Source organism: Protopterus annectens, chromosome 17.part0 (genome assembly GCF_019279795.1).
Source record: "Protopterus annectens isolate FY-2018-M chromosome 17.part0, PAN1.0, whole genome shotgun sequence".
In the NCBI taxonomy this organism is placed as follows: Eukaryota; Metazoa; Chordata; order Ceratodontiformes; family Protopteridae; genus Protopterus; species Protopterus annectens.
In genome coordinates this window covers 648,062,961-648,068,960 of record NC_056751.1, presented here as the reverse complement: position 1 = coordinate 648,068,960, position 6,000 = coordinate 648,062,961, and the positions used below count along the sequence as shown (strand labels likewise).

General features: G+C 37.4%; 1 protein-coding gene across 1 annotated transcript in view; it reads left to right on the top strand.

Annotated features, from left to right (window-relative positions):
* Positions 1-6,000, top strand: part of PPFIBP2 (PPFIA binding protein 2) — a gene marked incomplete in the record, with an annotated part of 2,221,164 nt that overhangs the window by 2,026,388 nt on the left and 188,776 nt on the right.

The following is a 6,000-nucleotide window of genomic DNA, read 5'->3' as shown; positions in this document are numbered from 1 at the left end:
TCTCTCCCTCACACGCACACTCTCTCTCACTGACACACACTCTCTCACACTCTCTCACACACACTCTCTCTCTCTCTCACGCACACTCTCTCTCTCTCTCACACGCACACTCTCTCTCTCTCTCTCTCACACACACACTCTCTCTCTCTCACACACGCACACACTCTCTCTCTCTCTCACACACACACACACACACACACACACACACACACACTCTCTCTCTCTTCTCTCTCACACACACACACTCCAGCTCTGATGGAAAAGTCTGAAACTCATTGCCGTTTCTTAACGAATGCAGTTCTCTCCCTCTGCGTATCTGTTTCTGTGTCTCTTTCTCTTTCCAACACATACATCGATACTCATTCCATTTCTGAAGGAAATTGATTTTAACTTAATATTCTTCATTATTCAGTGACTGAAGTCCTTTGTCTCAGCCCAGACATGCTCTTCAAATTCTGAAGGAAATAGTCTGAAACTCATTGTCTCTTATTACTTGGCAGTTACAATGTACCCACTCTGTGTGTGTGTGTCTCTCTCTCTCTCCATCCCCGTCTCTCTCTCTCTCACTCACCCACTCACTCACACACACACACACACACACACTCCCCTCTCTACTTCTTTGCTCTATAATTCTGGGCAAAGCCAGAAGTAATGGGACAAAGACCTAAAATTATGGGCAGTTTTTAAGATTACTCTACCGTACTTTTAAAAAAAAAAAAAAATATATATATATATATATATATATATATATATATATATATATATATATATATATATATATATATATTAGAACATTGTTTATTTTCTCAGCTGTGAAACTCCTAATAACTGGCTTATTGAATAACTGTAATTCTTAGTAATTATGAAGGCCAGGGCAAAAACATGACTGCAGACCTCTTTCTCTCACTCACACACACACACACACACACACACACACACACACACACACACACACACACTCTCTGTCTCTCACTTTCAAATTATCTAATATACTCAGCAGTGGTGCTGCGGTAGTGTTGTTGCCTCACACCAAGATATTGTCGCGTTTGATTCTCAGCTAGAGCATCTTCTCTGTGGAGGTATGCATGAATGGGCATGCCTTCGTTGAAGGTTGTGCATCAGGGCTGGTAACTCAGCACGTAAAAATCCACTACCAAACATTAGCGGACTGGAGTTCCGCTGTGGCGACCCCTAACTGGGATAAGCCGAAAGAGACAACAACAACTTACATTGTAAGCATTTTATAAAAGAAATAGTTTATCTTGCCAATATGGCAACAAGAAGACTTGTGAGGAGCTGTTTGCTTTAAATTACTGAAGACAAGCCTTAATGAATGGATGGATGGGCAGAAATTCATTCTGGGTATAATGATTTGCCCTCCTGAAAGTATGAGATGCCCTATGAGGTGGGTATTGACCAACTGACTGCACTGTAAATTCAATTGATCCAAATTACTGCCAAAAAACAAACCAAAAGGTTCCGAACCAGCAGGTGTAAAACTCCAAAGGTTTATTAGGAAATGTAAAAGTAAAGTGCTTTTCATCACCCTTAGTTGGAAGACGTCTTCAGACATAGGAAGAAATCATCAAACACAATTTAAAAAAAAGTGGTGTGTGTGTTACAAAATTACAAACAGCTGCCTTAATTGAACCCACTGACATACCTTCACATTTAAAGTTGTATTACATTAAAAGCATAAATAAATCTCCACTTAGTGTAGACAGGGTGTCAAACATAAAAGATTTCAAAAGAAACATGAATTGATAGTAACCAGAATGTCTTAGTGAAGATTCATGAACCTAATCAAGTGTAAATACTGTTTGTTTTCCTTAAATACATTTTAGCAAACAACTTTTCAGAGGGTAAAACAAAACTCATACAGAATCTTGTGATTAAAAATAAAATAAAATGAAGTAATGCTTGCAACTAAGTATATACAAATATCCATTCCTTAACAGAAAAGGTAGTAAGGAGTACACATCTCTAATGCATAATGAAGAATCAATGAATAAATAAACAGTGCAACTCAATTTGGCGGTTTGTTTGTTTTGATTTAGACATGTCTTCCACGCAATGACTTGCCATATTTTGTCTGATACAGCTGCATTTTGACTTGTTTTGGCTGCTACAACTGTGCATACTAAAGCTTAGAAAGTGTTCTCATCGCAGCTTGGTGCTTTACCCATTGCTCAAGGAACATTTAAAAAAAAATTCTTTTTCATATACTGTCGTTGCATTCTGTTGGCGTTGAAATGACAAGCAATTTCTGTGTTAGATTTTTAACAGAAATAAACATATTCGGTTATTTAATATTAGAAATAACATTTATTTTATTAGAAACGCCTTTGAAATTCTGGTTATTGCAGACTCCTAGTTGAGTTGCACTGTTTATTGATTCATTGATTCTTCATTATGCATTAGAGATGTGTACTCCTTACTACCTTTTCTGTTAAGGAATGGATATTTGTATATACTTAGTTGCAAGCATTACTTCATTTTATTTTATTTTTAATCACAAGATTCTGTATGAGTTTTGTTTTACCCTCTGAAAAGTTGTTTGCTAAAATGTATTTTAAGGAAAACAAACAGTATTTACACTTGATTAGGTTCATGAATCTTCACTAAGACATTCTTGGTTACTTTTATCAAGTTCATGTTTCTTTTTTGAAAACTTTTTTATGTTTGACACCCTGTCTACACTAAGTGGACATTTATTTATGCTTTTAATGTAATACAACTTTAAATGTGAAGGTATGTCAGTGGGTTCAATTAAGGCAGCTGTTTGTAATTTTGTAACACACACACCTTTTTTTTGGGTTTTAAATTGTGTTTGATGATTTTTTCCTTTGTCTGAAGACGTCTTCCTACTAAGGGAGATGAAAAGCACTTTACTTTTACATTTCCTAATAAACCTTTGGAGTTTTACACCTGTTGGTTCCGAACCTTTTGGTTTGTTTTTTGACTGTTTGTTTTTCTTCAGATCCAAATTATTGCATTAGCTAAAACAAACATTTTTGTATCCAGTCTTGCATATTTGGCTTCTTGTATCTTTTGAAAAGCTAACAATTCAGTTATTTTAATCATCAGCAATACTAACATTTTGCAAGCAACTCCATAAGAAACCCTTCATTATTCTGTTTTGCTCAGAGAGATATCAGGCAGATCAAATTGCGTTCTGTTAAACAGCAGCCCCCATCTTGTGTTCATTGTATTAAGTAGCCTTTTTTTAGTCTTTAAAGTTTTGGACACTTTAAATTTGATACGTTAAAATGGTAAGATTAAAGTCTGTATTTTATAACTCTATCGATCTAGCTGTTGTAAGTGACGACAGCGCACTTTAGATGATATTTTTGTTTCGCCATACTATTACATCTAGATCGGTTGGCTGTGACTTGTTACACTGTATCTTGTAGTATACTTGTTCACTGCAATGCCATACAGATAGAGGCATAGCTATGGTTAGCCCAAAGAAACAGTTGCACTGGTTGCAAGGTGTTAGGGGACATGATCAAGATATGCTGATCGATTTAGCCTGTATGATTGTGAAAGTGCCCAGAGGTAATTTTCTGTTTCTTATGGTTGAGAGGCAGAGGATGGAACTGTAGATTACTTTGAAAGTAGAGCATAATGGATGGTTTGGAGAGGTCGATTTAGGAGTCTGTTGATGAGAATAATATTGTAAATGGAACAGTTTCGTGAGGGGCCCCTGTAGAGAGCAAGGTATAGGATGATGAGGTGTTCAGTGTTGTTTAAACTAACTGTTCCTGAAAAAGTTTTGAAACCAAGGTATGGAGTTTGCTTATATCTGCCTTGACTAGGGCATTTAGGAGCAACCTGTTATTGGACAGGTTAAAGATTTTGGTGAGGGCTCTAAAGATTGTGTGTAAACTGCCCTTTATCCTCTTTGGGTGACTTTTAATGAGTAATGGCAAAAAAAAAAAAAAATGCAGTACTGATTTGTGTGAGCCCATAGACTGAAAGACAAATCATTCATTCAGGCATGTGACTCTTTAAATACCACCACCTGTGAAGTACAGCTCCATAAGTACCTTATGTGGAGAGAACCCACACTGCTCTTGAGATTCCTTTGTGAATAGTAGCTAAAGTTCTTATATAAATTGACTAACTTATTCATGTTTGATTCAAGAATTAAATTATTAAATTAGAATATGTCCTTCGTGTGGTGATTTTATACACGCCACCATTATTCTTCAAACAGTAGTCCACTGAGCTGATATATATATATATATATATATATATATATATATATATATATATATATATATATATATACATATATACACACACACATGTGTGTGTTTCTCTGGCCCATTGCGGACATCACTATCTTCCTATAACAAAAAAAAAGGCCAGCTGCATTCCCTTTCCTGACAAACCCACAGAGTTACTTGCTTTGCTCAGCAGTAAACTGCTGCATCTCAATTACAGTATTGCCCTGGATATTAAATCCTAATGTCATCCTATTCCAACTAAAGACTGTAGTACACATATGCTAGAAAGTCCACAATTCTGGTTTGCAGCAGGTGGAAAAGGCTTTAGTACAATTTGCCTAACAAATCTACATCCATATGAGATAAGGAATAATCAAAATTATTGGAGCTTTCAAAGTAAATTTCTGCAAAATTAAACTGCATTTTATGATTGTCTCTATTTCAGGGAAACCGGCTGGATATTGTGATGCCCACCCCTGTTACAATATGTAATGGCCACCAATGTATGACGTCCTCATGCTGGGTCAGTAATCAAGGTGCCTGAATCCTCACCACTGACACTGGAGAAGGACGTGCACTTGGAATACAAATGGATACACTCAGTATTTCCAGATGCAAACCTCTCTGCATCAAGTACAATTTCCCTTGAAGAGCACATAGGGAACACACACAGCCCAGGGTCTGGATGTGTCTGTATCTTTCTCCCTCCAGATCCCCAATAGCACTCCCCACTGATGCAGCTGTAGGTTTAAGTCCTCAACACAGTGTCCAAGCCAATGTCTCCAGCATCCTCTCTGAACCCAGTGCTTCATGTCCCTGTTCCAAGTCGCTAACACACACACAGATTTGATTTTACACACACACACACACACACACATATGGGAAAGGCTAGCACAAATGTAACTGCTGTACCCCCTTCTGCCCAGAGTTTAAGGTAGTTATCACTGCCACTAGACACTTCACAATCGGCTACAATAAGGCCCTTAAAGGGTGTCCAGTTATACTGTGCAGTATTAATACTAATACAAATGGTGGTAATCGACTGAGATGGCTAGGCCTTCTGGAGTGGTTCCCCACAGTGTCCCCATATAAATATAAGTACTCTCAAAGGTTGGCTACTTTATACAAGGACTGGCCACAGTAAAAGTTTTTAATATATTTAATAATAAAAGAGCATGAAAATACTGAATGTATATTTGCAGTAAACTACAGAGTTCAGATCACAGGAAATGTTGGAAAGAACATTGATGGACTGACTCAGACAAATAAAGAAAAACAGTATCTAAACTAAACTTCCCTATATTCCTGACTGAATCTAAGAAGATTTTACTGTTCCCTAGTTAAGTTACTACCACAAGACAAGATGTTGTGGGTGAGGGTCTTTCTAGTCAGGAAATATAATTTCCAAAAGGGCTGGCAGAATTACCTAATCTGGTTATCTGACTGTAGGTTCTCACAGTATTCCCCTTTGAAGCTGAGACAGAAGGTTAGCACAGATGACCACAGTACACATCCAAATGTTTCTGGCAGTGCCTGCGGCCTCCCGTCTTTTCACTGAGCTAATGGACAAAGGCTCTTCCACAGACCCAGAGTCTCCAATCCTATCCAGCACTGTGGAGTGCCTTTTAATGGCTTAACAGTTTCAGTTCATTTATTTTTCCCTTATTTTACTTAAAGTATACTTCTACTGTGCCAGTTACATCTACATTTCTCTTCATTTCAGCAGGATGCACTGTTGATACATTTCAACACAAGCAAAGCTCACAAA